The sequence below is a fragment of the Microcaecilia unicolor genome, chromosome 7 (assembly GCF_901765095.1).
Source record: "Microcaecilia unicolor chromosome 7, aMicUni1.1, whole genome shotgun sequence".
Taxonomy (NCBI): Eukaryota; Metazoa; Chordata; class Amphibia; order Gymnophiona; family Siphonopidae; genus Microcaecilia; species Microcaecilia unicolor.
Genome location: NC_044037.1, coordinates 92,409,646 through 92,426,006, shown reverse-complemented (window position 1 = coordinate 92,426,006; position 16,361 = coordinate 92,409,646). Strand labels below are relative to the sequence as shown.

The window sequence follows — 16,361 nt, the reverse complement described above, 5'->3', positions numbered from 1 at the left end:
TTTTCAGATGCACGTAGCGGAGGCATGCCAAAAATGAAATTACCGCAAGAGGCACATGGTAGTCAGGTGGTAAATTCATTTTGGCGTGCATTGGATGCACGTAGAGCCTTATGCGGCTTAGTAAAAGGGGCCCACTGTTTCTTCACAGGGATTGAGTGTGAAATCAGTATAGCAGTGGGACTGGCTCCTTTTTCTCTCCTTTTTACTCATTCTCTCTTTTTTGGGGGGGGGGGGGGCTGTTTGGTTCTCTTTATTTTTCTAAACATTTTCTCAGTTGAATTCCCTCTTTTTTTTTTTTTTTTTATAAAATCCTGACTTGATATGACAGAATAGGAAATTGCCAATGAAAAATTCAACTGAAAAAGCCAGACACAGTTTTCCTCTAAATCACAATTTCCTGATAATATCCTTTTACTTTGTTCTTTTTTCCATTTTTCATATTCTATTTTGTATTGTATCTTTCTATTGGAATTCCAGCTTGACATTTACATTTTTGTTTAAATGATTTAATTTCTAGAATTGTTTCTTTTCTTTTCTTTTAAATGTTTCCGTCTTCTGTTTGGATTTTCTCTTTGAGTACAATATGGATTCTTTCTTTTGGATTATCTCTTTCCCTAATTTTTCCTTTCTTCTTTTTTTTTCATGCAGCGCTAAAAACAAGACTTGGAAAAAATCAACAGGATCCACTATCCAGGACCTACCATATTCAGCAAACTCAAACTGCAGGTGACATCAAAGCCTGTTCTGTTCCAAAGGTGACATATCCCTTCCAGACAGAGGAAATAAAGATATGTACTACACAACCAGAAGAGGAACTGAAGTGTCTTTCAGAGTCAGAGAAATTATCATCTCCCACACAGCTGTGGAAGACGCTGAAATATCCCATGAAGTTTGAAGAGAAATTGTTATTCCCCACAACCCTGATGAGAAAACATACATCTTCCACGAACCTTGTGGATAATGTGAAGCATCTTGCACAGAAAAGGGAAAAACTAAAATCTACCACAGAGTTTGCAAAGAATCCAAACTGTCTTTCAAACCCGAGAAAAACACTGACATGTCCTAAAAAGCCAGAAGAGAAGCTTTGCTCAAGGGAGCCAAGTAAGAATAACCATTACACAAGGTGCTCAAAAGATCTCAACTCATTTGGTAACCCTTATCCGGAGGAGCTGCAGATGAGCAATTCTGGGGGGCAAAATAGCAATGAAACGATACACACTCTGACAGACATCAGGAATTCCAATACGACTGGAACGCAGAAAAAATCTCTACCAAGTCTCCCCTTAGTTCTTTCAAAACTTAAAGAGCTAATAGAAAAACGAGAAAAGCTCTTGATAACTGGAAAACTTTTAAGAGAGCCTACTTCTGATAATAACAACCACAGAACTGTAAATACTACAGTGGACAGCAAGATGTCCAACACGAGTGACAATCCTCAGAAGGAATCCAATCCAACATACAGGGAAATCAAGAGAAAGCAATCTGACAACGACCACTGTGATAAGAAACCAAAGCAAGAGAAGGAAAAAGCTGAATAGGTTCTAATGAACCACAGTAGGTTTCCAAGAATGGGTCGATATCCAAACTTTAATGAAGGACCCAACACTAGCCATATTTCAGCCTAATGCCTACTGTGAAAAACAATATAAAAATATATACAGACAAACTTATAAAATTTTAAATTAAACAACATACATATAAACTTAAAATAGTAATCAAATAACATTAAAATTAAAATTATAAACATACTAAAATAAATTTGATACAAAATGAAAGGACATCTTGGAAAATATGGATGAACATATGGATAATTAGCAGACAAAAATAATATGTGTTATAACATTGCCGTCAGTATCAGTGATACAGTCTGAGTGAAGTCCTCTCTTCTTTCAAATATCACTGAACAATACCAACACACATAAACGTAAAAAGTAGGGAACACATATGGAAATTTAAAATAAGAGATTGAAACTGATTGCAAAAAATGCATCCCTTCCAGATAGAGGAAACAAAGTTATACACTAAACAACCAGAGGAGGAACTGAAGTGTCTTTCATTCAGAGAAATGATCTTCTCCCACACAGCTATTGAAGACGCTGAAATATCTCATGCAGTTTGAAGAGAAATTGTTATTCCCCACAAGCCTGAGAAGAAAACATACATCTTCCACAAACCTTGTGGATAATGTGAAACATCCTGGACAGAAAAGGGAAAAACTGAAATCTACCATAGAGTTAACAAAAAAATCCAAACTGTCCTTCAAACCTGAGAAAAACACTGACCTGCTCTAAAAAGCCAGAAGAGAAGTTTTTTTTCCAAGGGAGCCAAAAAAGAATATTATTATTCAAAGTGCTCAAAATATCTCAGCTCATTTGGTAACTCTTGTCTGGAGGAGTAGCTAATGGACAATTCTTGGGGGGGGGGGGGGGGGGGGGGAGGAATAGCAGTGAAATGGTACAGACATCAGGAATTCAAATATGACCGGAGCTCCTCAAAGTGAATGGCCAGTATTGGCATTAGCACATGGCAGCCGCTAGCACAACTTAGTAAACAGGGGGTAAGTTTGTAGTTGTGGTAAATAAAGACAAAAATTGCAAAATAGATTTAAGTGTGAAATCAATTTGCATTTGCCTAGTTAAACCCTGAAACACACTGCTGGAACAAGTGGCAAAAAACAGTTTATGGAACTGGGTTTTAAAAAAGGTTTGAATAAATTCCTGAAGAAAAAGTCCATAAAACCATTATTAAGGTAGATCTAGGGAAAGCCACTGCTTATCCCTGGGGGTAGATAGCATGGAATTTTGCTGCTTTTTGGGATTCTGCCAGGTAATTGTGACCTTGATCGGCCATTGTTGGAAAAAGTATACTGGGCTAGATCCACCCTTGGTCTGACCTGGTAGGGCAACTCTGTGAAAAGGGATCTAATGGACATGCCCTGATGATGCAGGTAGAAATTAGAAAATGTAGTCAGTTTTAAAGACAGATAGTGCTGTTATCAAGTTTTCCACCTCTCTCTGTCCCGCCTCTGCATAATTTGCAAAGCTGTGGAAACTGATTTTCGAAGGAAAACTTTCTGCAGAGTTCCTTAGAAAATTCCTTCCCTGGCAGAGTCTGTAGCTACTAAAGGGGATAACTGAATTTTACTGTATTTATTTTACATTTTTATTGAGTTTTTAAAGACCATATGCAGAGTACACTAACATCATACCTTAAATTCTTCCCAACTCCAATACTGAAAAGATGCACCAAACCTCTAGCAGCACAAGTTTAGTACCATAAAATGAAACAAGGAGAAGAAAACATTATAATGGAGCATTGCACAGCCTCATCTCTGCTCACCTCTTACTCACAGATAAAACACCTCAAGATTTAAGCACCTATAGGAGTTTCCAAGCAGTCCGCACTTACTCTCCCTTTCCACTACCTATTCCTTAATTGTCTTTAAGAACCCCCCCTTACTATTCAATAGCTCTCGTATTAAGCTCTTATTCCCAGGGCTGCCGAGAGATTGAGCCAGGCCCGGGGCAAGGCCGCCCCCTCAATCGCTACCACTGTCGCCTCCCTCTCCTGCTCTCAGGCTGCCGGCGCCACAGTCCCCGGTCTCCACCCACCCACCCCCAGCCCCGTTGACAACCTCCTTCCATCTATTACCGGGCCCCCCTGCATTCAAATCGGCAGCTCCTCACCTCCATGTGAAATTGGCAGGATCGCCTCCCTTTGGGCCCTCCCTCACTGTGCCCCGCCCTCGTGGAAACAGGAAGTTACATCAGACGAGGGCGGGACACAGTGAGGGAGGGCCCGAAGGGAGGTGATCCTGCTGCTTTCACACGGAGGTGAGGTGCTGCTGATTTGAATGTAGGGGGCCTGTGGCAGACGGAGGGGGGCTGTCGATGGAGCCGAGGGCAGGCAGGTGAGACTGGGGACTTCATCTGCTTTTGTGGGGAAAATTTTAGGAAGACACATGGGAAAATTCTATAAATGGCACTCAAAAATGTGCAAACAAAATATATCGGCACTAAGAGCCAGATTCTATATAAGGCACCTAAAAAATCTGTGTGGTAAACATTTCCGCCTAAGTGTTATCTATAAGCGGCACCTAGATTTAGGCATGCTGTATAGAATACGCTTAGTTGATATCCCAGAGCCTAAAACTATGCATCTCCATTTACACCAGTGAAAATGTGGTATAAATCCTCTGGGCCATATTCTTTAACTATGCACGTAAATTTGGGAACGTCCAGGGAACGCCAATTTTCCTGCCCGTAGCCATGTCCCTTTTGAACTGCGCACATTAGAATTTAGACACAGCTCACTACAGAATACACTTAGTGAGCTGTGCGCATAAATTCTAATTATTGCCAATTAGTGCTCATTATTGCTTGTCAAGTGCTATTATCAATGCTGATTAGCTTGCTAAGCCAATTAAATTACGTGCATTGTTATAGAATATGGCTGGATTTTGGCACGGATCTCTAGACATGCTATATAGAATCTGACATGCACTCTTTATGGGGGGGGGGGGGTGCAGAGAAAGAGAGAAGCCTTGGGGTAGGGCTGAAGATGTGGGTGTGCAGAGAAAGAGAAAGAGCCTAAGAAAGCAGAACCATGTGCTCTGAGAGAGAGAATGCTTTGGGGTAGGGCTGAAGGAGAAAGGGGGGACCAGAGCCAGGGGCTCTGGTGGCTGAAGATGTGTGTGTGCAGAGAAAGCGAAACAGAGTGAGCCAGAGCAGAGCCATCAAAATAACTTCTTTTCTTCCCAGCCTTTTGTTATCAGCTCTTTCCTTTACAAACTCCAGTTTAATTTCCTGATGCAAAGAAGGTGAGCATATTCACAGGTTTTACTCTATGAGGTCACTAGTTTTGGAGCCTGTCTGGCTTTCTTTGTTCTTAGAGAGCCCTGCTCCCAGATGCCCAGAGAGGACAAAGGTATGTTAATTAGGGGTAATTGAGAAACAAAAGGGCTAGCAGGCAGCTGGGCAACATTTGGTCCATTTGCCATCCTCAGAGCTTCCTGAGGGAGGGGGGAGTTATCAGAAACTGGTTTCATAATCCTGACATCCAGCAATCCTGACAACCACTGATGCGCAAGGTCATGCCCCCTTTTGAATTACATGCTAGTAGATTTAGGCACCAAGCTTTATAGAATAGCACACAGCCCGATGCGTGCACAAATTGTAATAGGTGCCAATTAACATCAATAATTGGATGTTAACACCCAATTATTGGTAGTTAAGGGCTTGTTAAGTAATTAAATTGCACATGCATCTTGGCAGTGCACAAACATTTAGGCGCCATACAATTACAATTACAAACTACCTTTGTTAACCTCAATTACCAAAAAGTTCAAGGCGATTTACAAAAACTGAGCATCCTAAGAGATGATATAAACTTGTAAACTAGAACATATCCATTCATTTACTTATCAAATATTGTTGAAACAGGACAGCTTTTTAAAATATCCTCAATTTCTTATAGTTACTTATTCTCCTCAACCCTATAGGCAAAGCATATATAGAATCCAGGGGATAGCACCTACGTACCTTTATGAAATAATCTTATTGTAGCCACTTATTTGACATCTTGACCTAAACAACCTGTTGTATAATTACTTTCCATGTGTTTTCCTTACACTGGGGGAGGGGGGGAGAACAGGTAATTTTCAAAGGGTTTTTCTTTCTATACCCATATATCAGTGGAAACCATCAGAAAAGTGCCCCCATCAAATCTATTAAAAATAAATAACAAATCCAATGCTTGGACAGACCCAACAGGAAGCATCAGTATCAAAGTCTTAAAGGAAACTCAAACAAATGAAATCTAACAATAACAAACAACATAATTATGCACTTGGGATAATTTTATGACTGGACACCTATGTGAAAAATTCAAAAATGCATCTATTCTTCACGCTGACATACAGTAAAGAACTAGACATGAAGTCCAGAGTCCATGTGTATCCCAGACATGGTTAGGTTAATGGATCTGTTTCAAAGGTTAGTCATAGAGGTACAAACATAGCCCCTGAGCTCTATGATACTATGGCCATGGTGATGGGGGAGTAGCCTAGTGGTTAGAATGGCAGCAGGCTGTGAGCCAAAGAAAACAGAGTTCAAATCCCATTGGTACTCTGTGTAGCCTTCAGTATGTCACTTAGCTCTTCATTGCCAAAGGTACAAACTTAGGTGGGGAGGTCTTTTACTAAGGTGCACCAGTGTTTTTAGCTTGCGCTAAAAATCTGTTGGTGCTAAACGCTGGGACACCCATTGGCATCTCAGCTTTTAGCATTGGCTGATTTTTAGCACAAGCTAAAATCACTGGCACACCTTAGTAAAAGACTCCCTTAGATTGTAAGCTCTCTGGGAGCAGGGAAACACCCACTATACTTGAATATGACATACCTTGAATCAGTGGCGTAGCCAGAAGGCAATTTTTGGGTGGGCCAACAGCTTGGATGGATGGGCACCATGCTCTGCTCTGCCTTTCCCTGCCTCTTTCTCTCCACCACCCCTGCAAAAAAAAAACAAAATGAAAAATGTGCGCGGGGCTGTAACCCTGCATGCTACCCTCGATCCTTCCTGAACCCTTCCTGAACCCTTACGCCAAGCCCCCTCCCTGCCCGTCTTCAAGTCTTTGCTTAAAGCCCACCTCTTCAATGCTGCGTTCGGCACCTAACCCTTACCGTTCAGTGAATCCAGACTGCCCCAATTTGACTGCCCCTATCGGACCGACCGTTCACTTGTCTATTAGATTGTAAGCTCTTTGAGCAGGGACTGTCTCTCTTTGTTAAATTGTACAGCGCTGCGTAACCCTAGTAGCGCTCTAGAAATGTTAAGTAGTAGTAGTAGTAGTAGTACCCTCGATCCCTGCAGCATTCTTTTCTTCACCCGTCGCCGGCAGCACTGCCATTCATTCACACAGGCAGTTCCGCTCCCCTTTGCCGCATCCCTCCGGCCCTCTCTGATGCACTTCCTGTTTACGTAGGGCCAGATGGACATGGCAGAGGGGAGCAGAGCTGCCTGTGTGAATGAATGGCAGCGCTGCTGGCGACGGGCGAAGAAAAGAAAAATGCAGGGACCAAGGTAGCGCTGGCGGGGAGGACATGCAGTAGCGTACCTAATGTATTTGACACCCGGGGCCGATCATTTTTTAACACCCCCTCCTCTATATGAAAATATTACTTATAGTAATAGTCCACGAGTCACACAACAAGGGTGTACCTAGGAAAGGCAGCATCTTAAACACTGCAGTGAGGACTAGAACATCAATACACCCATTGTAAAACTAACCAAGACATTAGTAAAAATGATTCTGTCAACAGACAGCCATGTCTTTTTCACAAATATAGAACACCGATACATCCTCACCAAGTATAGAATAAGTAACCACAAACTAAAATTAAACTGAACCCCCAAGAGGCCAGATCCCGCATACAATGCAAAACTATAGAAACTGTGATGCATGTCCCTAGTACTGTGCAAAATATAAAGATAGCAGACATAAATTTGAAAAACTGACAAATACCAATCACCACTTTACAAATTAACAAATAGAAATAAAACAAAAAATAGAAAATAAGATAATACCATTTTATTGGACTAATACATTTTTCAATTAGCTTTCAGAGGCAAAAACCTCCTTCCTCAGGTCATTACAGTATACTGCTGATACGGTCCTGTCCTAAGGATTGAGGTTTTGGTTTCTGAAAGTTAGTCAAAAATGTACTAAAATTAGTCCAACAAAAAGATCACCTTATTTTCATTTTCTATATAAAACCACAGCCACAATACTACTTTATTCTAAAGCAAATCAATCAATCAATCAATCTTTTTTTCTACCTTTGTCATCTCTGGTTTCTGCTTTCCTCATCTTCTCTTCACTCTCTCTCTTCCATCCAGCATCTGCTCTCTTTCTCTCTCCCTTTCATCCAGTGTCTGTCTGCTTTCTCTGCCCCTTCCATCCACTGTCTGCCCTCTCCCCTTTTCCAAATGGTGTCTGCCAGCTTTCTCTGCCCATTCCATCCACTGCCTGGCTTTTCTTTCACTTCTTTCCAGCATGTGCCTCCCTCTCTCCTTTTTATATGATGCATTCCAGCATCTCCCCTTCTCGCTATCTTTCTCTCTCCACTCTCTGTTCCCCATCCATATCCATCTTCTGCTTATCTCCTGTCTATTTGACTTTTTTCTCTCCATGTTCACTGTCATTTCCTCTTATTCCCTCTCTCTCCTATCCATAACCTCCCCTTTATGTCTCTGTCCCTATTCCCCCATGTTCAGCATTTGCTCTGTGTCCCCATCATGTTCTTCACCCTTCTTTCTCCCTCTCTCCTGCACTCCAAACCATAGGAGCCAACTTTTCAGAATTATTGGGGGTGCTAAACCTAATGGAAACAATCTTACCCTGGACACATTCAAGCAATTTTCTCAATATTGGGGGTGCTCAAGCACCCACAGCACCCACAGAGTCGGCTCCTATGCTCCAAACCCAGGGCCAGTATCTCTCTCCCCTGCTTCATAATACTGCATCTTGTTCTCCCCCTCCCTTGATCCAGCTTTTTCCCAGTCTCCTCTCCCTCATGTATCCCACCTTTCTCTTCCCTCCCCTTCTTGCTTCCCTTAGATCTAGACTACCATCAATGTCACTCCTTTCTCCATCCCCCTTTTCCCATTCCCCTGCCATTGCTTTCCTTCCTCTCTCCACCACCCTTTCCCCTTAGGTCTGGCATTGCAGTCTCCACCCCTCTTCCCCTTAGATAATGCCATCACATCCTCTTCTCTCCACCCCCCTTTCCTTTTGGTCTGGCTGGCTGACATCGCTTCCTCCTCACCTCCCCCCCGGACTAGTGCGGTATCGCTCTTCCCCTCCTCACTCCATGACCGCTCTGCTCCTGCAGACCTGCATGTCTTTAAACTTCTAGGCTTCTGGCAGCAGCATCAGCAATATAAATGCTGACTTCTGCCTGCCCCGGAAGCACTCTCTGTACAGCTTCCTACATAGGCGGGACGCTGTCCAGAGAAGGCTTCCAGGGCTGGCCGAAGGCAGCGCTTACATTGCTGATGCTGCTGCCAGAAGCCTCGCTCGAAGTTTAAAGATGTGTAGAGTGGGGCGGACGTGGAGCGAGACGGGGAAGCATTATACCGCACTAGTCGGGAGGTAAGGACACCCATGCAGCACCGCACCAGTCGGGGGGGGGGGGGGGGGGGGGGAGATGAATACGTCCATGGGAGGAAGACGTCCATGGCAGTACCCCTCATGAGCTGCATCTGGGGCGGTCCGCCACTGAGGACATGCGAGGGGATGTTGGGTGGGTGGGCCTGGAGGGAAAGTGGCTGGGCCTGGGACCGTCCAGGCCCGCCCGTGGCTACGCCCCTGCCTTGAACTATCACTGGAAAGGCAAGAGCAGTATGATTGATGTTCCTCACAGACTTCTGAGGAACCAGTAAACTGGGTCTGGGAGGCAAGTTGTTGGATTAGGGTGAATAGAGGGGTAATTCTATAACAGCACACCTATCGTTAGGTGCCAGAAATGTGCATTAATGATCAGAATATGAGCTGATGTGTGCACATATGTGTATAAATGCTAATATACTAGCTACATGCTATTCTACAAACTGGTGCCTAAATGCAACAGTGTGAGGCCGATAATGCAAAGCGATTTAAGCTGGCAGGAGCAGCTATTTGAGAGAAGATCCGCCAGCAAGCGGAAAACTCAAGCACCCCACGGTAAAAACAATAATGTGTAAAAAGTGGGAGTACGACCAAGGATACCAGAAACTGGAAGATGTTCTTAAATAAAAAACTTTATTGAAGGTTTGAAGACTCAACACAACGTCGTGTTTCGGCCGTCAGGCCTGCATCAAGAGTCTGCTGTGCAGAGTGCTGCAGAGCAATGATGATGGAAATCCTCTGAAGATTTTACAGCAGTCTCTTGCACGGAGAATTGCTAAATAGTAATGAGGTTGGTTCTTCAAAAATGACGTGGTAGTCTTACAGTTGTATCTGCAGGTGCCTGCCTCTTCAGCTCAGCTTTAGGTAGAACCCTACCTAAAGCTGAGCTGAAGAGGCAGGCACCTGCAGATACAACTGTAAGACTACCATGTCATTTTTGAAGAACCAACCTCATTACTATTTAGCAATTCTCCGTGCAAGAGACTGCTGTAAAATCTTCAGAGGATTTCCATCATCATTGCTCTGCAGCACTCTGCACAGCAGACTCCTGATGCAGGCCTGACGGCCGAAACACGACGTTGTGTCGAGTCTTCAAACCTTCAATAAAGTTTTTTTATTTAAGAACATCTTCCAGTTTCTGGTATCCTTGGTCGTACTCCCACTTTTTACACATTAGGAGCAGCTATTTACCATATTTATAAATGATGTAGAAATTGGAATGAAAAGTGAGGTGATTAAATTTGCAGCAGGCACAAAACTATTCAGAGTTGTCAAAACACATGTGAACTGTGAAAATTTGCAAGAAGACCTTAGGAAATTGGAAGACTGAGCAACCAAATGACAGACAAAATTTAATGTGGACAAATACAAAGTGATGCACACTGGGAAGAATAATCCGAATCATAGTTACCTGATGCTAGGGTCCACCTTAAGAGACAACACCCAAGAAAAGGATCTAGGTGTCATTGTAGACAATATGCTTAAATCTTCTGCTCAGTGTTCAGCAGTGGCCAAAAAAGCAAACAGGATGCTAGGAATTGTTAGGAAAGGGATGGTGAATAAGACAAAGAATATTATAATACCTCTGTATTGCTCCATGGTGCGACCTCACCTTGAGTTCTGCATTCAGTTTGGGTCACTGTATCTCAAAAAAGATACAGCAGAATTAGAAAAGGTTCAAAGAAGAGCAACCAAAATGATAAAGGGGATGGAACTCTTCCCGTATGAGGAAAGGCTAAAGAGGTTAGGGCTCTTCCGCTTGGAAAAGAGATGGCTGAGGAGGGATATGATCGAGGTCTACAAAATCCTGAGTAGTGTAGAATGGGTAAAAGTGAATTGATTTTTCACTCTTTCAAAAAGTACAAACACCAGGGGACACTTAATAAAATTACGTGGAAATACTTTTAAAACAAATAGGAAGAAATATTTTTTCAGTCAAAGAACAGCTAAGCTCTGGAACTCATTGCCAGAGGATGTGGTAAGAATGGGTAGCATATCTGGGTTTAAAAAAGGTTTGGACAAGTTCCTGGAGGAAATGTCCATAGTCTGCTATTGAGATAAACATGAGCAAAGCCATTGCTTGTCCTGGGATTGGTAGCATGGAATGTTGCTACTATTCTGCCAGGTACTTGTGATCTGGCTTGGCCACTGTTGGAAGCAGGATACTGGGCTAGATAGACCAGTATGGGCTATTCTTAAGTTTCTTATGTGCATTGAGTTTCTGGTTTTGCTTCAGAAAATTTCAGTTACACAAAGAGAGTGCTGAATCAGCTTTATATACATATAGTATATGGTTGGTTTATGGTACATTGGCCACCTTTCTTTGGGTGATGGCAAAGCAATTAACAATGGAATAATTTAGAGATGGAAAGGAACTTCAAAAATTTGACAGGATAGTATAAGTATAGTCAGATAACATAGTAGATGACGGCAGAAAAAGACCTGCACGGTCCATCCAGTCTGCCCAACAAGATAAACTCATATGTGCTACTTTTTGTGTATACCTTACCTTGATTTGTATCTGCATAAAGGGAAAGTAGAAAAGAAGAGGAAAAGCTTAATCTAACAGCAGTGTCAGTCAGACATTTCTCAGTCATGTGTCAAAGGATTTGGAGAATAGGTGGGTTTTAAGTGCAGCTTTAAATTTCAGGAAAGAAAATTCTAGCCACTTGAGTCCCAGAAGGGAGTTTCAGAGAAAAGGAGACAGGCAAAACAGGACAGAGTAGCACATGGACTCTAGATGAACACCAAACACAGAGAGAATGTGCAGACAATAGTTGTTGAGTGAGTGAAGGGTATGCGTCAGTGTGTATGGAATTATAAGAGGAAAGATAAAGCAGGATATGATTGCATAACACTTCGGGATCCTTTTACTAAGCTGCAGTAAAAAGTGGCCTGTGGTAGTGTGAGCGTGTGTTTTTGGCACGCTGGATCATTTTTTTCTGTGTCTGGGAAAAATGGCTGGGAAATGGATGTGCGCTAAAATCAAAACTAGTGTGCACCTATTTATGGCCTGAGCCCTTACCGCCACCCATTGATCTACACACGCAGTAACCATTCGGTGCATACTGTGATATCCCCCTCTTCTCACTCAGGGTGACCTGGTTCTCAATATGCAGATCATATGCAAATTAGTGTGCTACCCCTTCTCGCTCAGGGTGACCTGGTTCCCACTAAGTAAATTAAACAGGTCTCACCAACTGCATATTTCTCAGGCAACTCTTTATTCCAGCCCCTGGGCATACTTCTTCTAGCTTAATACTTTATGCTTTCATAGGTCTTCACACTGAGCCGCCCCACACAGATACATGGGCTCAGTACTAGCTTCAATACTTTGGGGACTCCCAACCCCAGGCTTTGCAGCCTGCTTCTCTCAGTACTGGGACACACAGTCCCCCCTTCTTTGGACACACAGTCCTTCCTTCTTTGGACACACAGTTCCTATAAGTACTGAGGACACACAGTCCAACACTAATGCTTTAGGGACTTCTTACCCCAGGATTTTCAGCCTGCTTCTCTCCTTTGGACACACAGTCCACCACAAGTCCATAGGGTTAGCCCGTATCTTCCAGGGGGATCTCTCCTTCTGCTGCCAGCTCACTTCTCTTCCTTTCACAACTCAGGTGGGGTATAAAGTGGTTAATTAGCTACACAGGACCCAGCCCATAACCTCCTACACCTGTGGACATCCCAGGGCTCTCCCCGGTTCTAGCGACCTCCACCTATTCGCCTACTAGCGCCCTCTAGTGGCCTACCCCGGATAGGACCGCCTCATACTTATCACAATACCAACTGCAGATTACTGCCGGAAACACCGTGCACAGTAGAAAATAAAAAATAATTTTTGCAATGGTATTTGAACAAGATTACAATACTATTTTAAGGTTATACTTTAAAAATATAAAAGCTCAATTCCACGGTATTAAGGTTTGGATCTATCCTGACGTAACAAAAATGACAACAAAAAAGAAAACAATTTCTTGCATTGAAACAAAAAACTATAGAAATTGGAGCTACTTTTTTTCTAGCATACCCATGCAAGTGTGTAGTGAAACTGGGTCAAACAAAATACAATTTCTTTTCACCGGAACAGCTTAAAGTGTTTCTAGAAGTTAAAACAGTGAAATAAGTTAATTCTGGAACCGACAGCCTTTACTGCATTTAAACATGTGTGCCTTTTAGGACTAGTTTAATTTGATTTGATTAAAGCCTGTATAACTTCTCTAACTCTTTTCCCCCCATGTAATTACTGGGGTCTAAGAAAGGTTAAATATTTATTTGTAATTGTACTCATTATAATTTTCTTATTTTTCCTCTTTATGACAGAAATGTAAATAATTTTTATTTGAATGAGAATGTTACAAATTCTTAATCTAAGTATTTCTTTACCTGTATTGCTATAACAAGGTTATCCTTGTGAACTATAATTAAAATTATAAATAAAGATTTAAAAAAATAAAAAATAAAAATAATTTCTACCACCGGAATGAGCACATGCCAAATCCGAAATTACCACCAGGGGCATGCTAGCCTGGTGGTAGTCTTGTTTTGGCACTCGCTGCACATGCGTAGGCCCTATCACAGCTTAGTAAAATGGCCCCTTTGTGAGTCAAGTTGATTTGCATGCATTAAAAAAGTCTGAAAATGAGTTAAAAGTCTGAAAATGATCCAAAAATGAACTCCTATTACCTTTCATCCCTCTATCCACATCATGTTCCACCATTATGTCATCTTATCTCTTCCTCTATGATCTCTCACTCTCACTCAGCCATCTCTCTCTTACTCTGTCCATGATCAGCTCTCCCCTTTCCTTAATCCATCCGTCTCCCTTATATACCCCCAATTCTCACCCCTCCCTTCTTGTGCTCCATCAGAAGGCGGGACTAAGGGCACGAGCTCATCAGAAGCAAACAGGGAAGGCTAGAGACGGGCAGCAGGGCTTTAAATAACGCAGCGCTTCAACGGAGGTAATAAAAAAAGATGGATGGGAGCGGGAGGGGAGGGTGGGGGCGAAGGACAATCGCTGGACATGTTTGGGAGCAGGAGGGGAGTTAAGCATGGCTTGTGATGGCGCCTTCCTGCCATGCTTACCTCGGGTAATGGAGCCAGCCCGCACCGAAGAACAACCGGCTCGCAAGAGCTGTCAAAATTTAACAAGCGGCTCTTGCGAGCCGGAGCGAGCCGGCTCCAGCACACCACTGTCATTATCCCTGCCTCTTCTCTGTTTTCCTTTTCATTCTCATGCTTCTTAATCATTCTCCCCCTCACTCCTTTCCCATAGTCCTTCTGTGCCCCTCACCTCCTTCCATGTAGTTTATTTCCCCTCCCTTCTTGTGGCTTCCCATCCCTTTGCCTTTCCTCATTTCCCATGATACCACTTTCTTGTGGTCTCCCTCTGTATCTCTTTCTTCCCTCCCAGTGCTACTTTTATTTTGTCCTCTAACCTCCACTGCCACTCATTTGTGCCCTCTTCCTTCCCTCCTACGTGCTATTCTCTTCTCTCTAGCCCACAATTCTTCTCTGCTTCTTTCATTCTTCCTTCTCTCCCTCTCTTGTCACTTTCCTATCTATTTCTTTAGTAGCAGGGTATTATCAAAGCTATGACTTTTGAAGGATCAGAAAATCTGTAACTAGAGTTAGTAACCAAGAGTCTTTACTACAGAGCTTAGATTAAGACAAGAAACCTTGTAAAAGTGTTGCACTAAGCAGTGCTGTAGTGAGGGCGGCTGACACCTGGGGCGGGTCGCCGCTGTGCACCCCCCCGGGTGCAACACGGCACACACCCCCTTGGCGCGCACCCCCCCTGGGGCACATTCTTACTGCCATATGAAAGTGGGGGGCGGGCAGGAACGCTGATCCGCCCCGAGTGCACGTTGCTGGGAGCTGCGTCGGCTCCGCTGGTTCCCTGCTCTCTCTGCCCCGGAACAGGAAGTAACCTGTTCCAGGGCAGAGGAAGCAGAGAACCAGTGGAGCCGACACCCCCCCAGCGGCATGCACCTGGGGCGGACCGCCCCCCCTTCCTACTCCACTGGCACTAAGAGAGAACAAAGGCAAACACACAAATTAGGGATATGAATCAGTGACTGCAGATTTTCTAGTGCTATTAACATGCATTGTTTCTCAATAGCGCTAATTTTTTTTAGTTATAATTTAAATCAAAACTGCCAACACTGAAGTAAAACTCCCACATCCATGCATTAGAATTTAAATATATCACTAACATCTGTCATGTAACTGAGGTTCGAAAACAAATAGCTATCATGTTAACAAACATTTTAACAACAGTCATGTTAACATACATTTTAACCATAAAATTCCTCCTACTCCCTACCCTTCCCCTCCAGCCTCATTGCACAGTGTACAAGGGTAACTTTAGATTATCTGAGGTACAAAAACTTAGATTGTCAGCCCACTAGGGCAGAAGAAGTTTAATGTGGACAAATGCAAAATGATGAACATTGGGAAGAATAATCCAAATCATAGTTACCTGATGCTAGGGTCCACCTTAGGAGTCAGCAATCAAGAAAAAGATCTAGGTGTCATTGTAGACAATACGCTGAAATTTTCTGCCCAGTGTGCAGCCGCAGCCAAAAAAGCAAACAGGATGCATGAATTATTAGGAAAAGGATGCAAAATAATAACAAGAATATTATAAAGCCTCTGTATTGCTCCATGGTGTGGCCACACCTTGAGTATTGCATTCAATTCTGGTTGCCATATTTTAAAAAAGATATAGCAGAATTAGAAAAGGTTCAAAGAAAAGTGACCAAAATGATAAAGGGGTTGGATCTCCTCCCATATAAGGAAAGGCTAAAGAAGTTAGGCCTCATCAGCTTGGAAAAAAGACAGCTGAGGGGGTGTGTGATTGAGGTCTACAAAATCCTGAGTGCAGTAGAACAGGTAAAATTTTTCACTCTTTCAAAAAAATACAGACTAGGGGACACTACTACTACTTAACATTTCTAGAGCGCTACTAGGGTTACGCAGCGCTGTACAATTTAACAAAGAGAGACAGTCCCTGCTCAAAGAGCTTACAATCTAATAGACAAGTGAACGGTCGGTCCGATAGGGGCAGTCAAATTGGAGCAGTCTGGATTCACTGAACGGTAAGGGTTAGGTGCCAAACGCAGCATTGAAGAGGTGGGCTTTAAGCAAAGACTTGAAGACGGGCAGGGAGGGGGCTTGGCGTAAGGGCT

The 16,361-nt window shown here is 43.0% G+C and overlaps 1 long non-coding RNA gene across 1 annotated transcript in view; it reads right to left on the bottom strand.

Annotated features, from left to right (window-relative positions):
- Window positions 1-15,694, bottom strand: part of LOC115474283 — a 30,766-nt gene extending 15,072 nt beyond the window's left edge. The window contains exons 1-2 of the long non-coding RNA XR_003942833.1: window positions 15,653-15,694; window positions 6,399-6,507 (exon numbers count right to left, since the gene is read on the bottom strand). This is a non-coding gene — a long non-coding RNA (uncharacterized LOC115474283). The remainder of the gene's footprint in view (window positions 1-6,398; window positions 6,508-15,652) is intronic.
- Window positions 15,695-16,361: the final 667 nt, after the last annotated feature.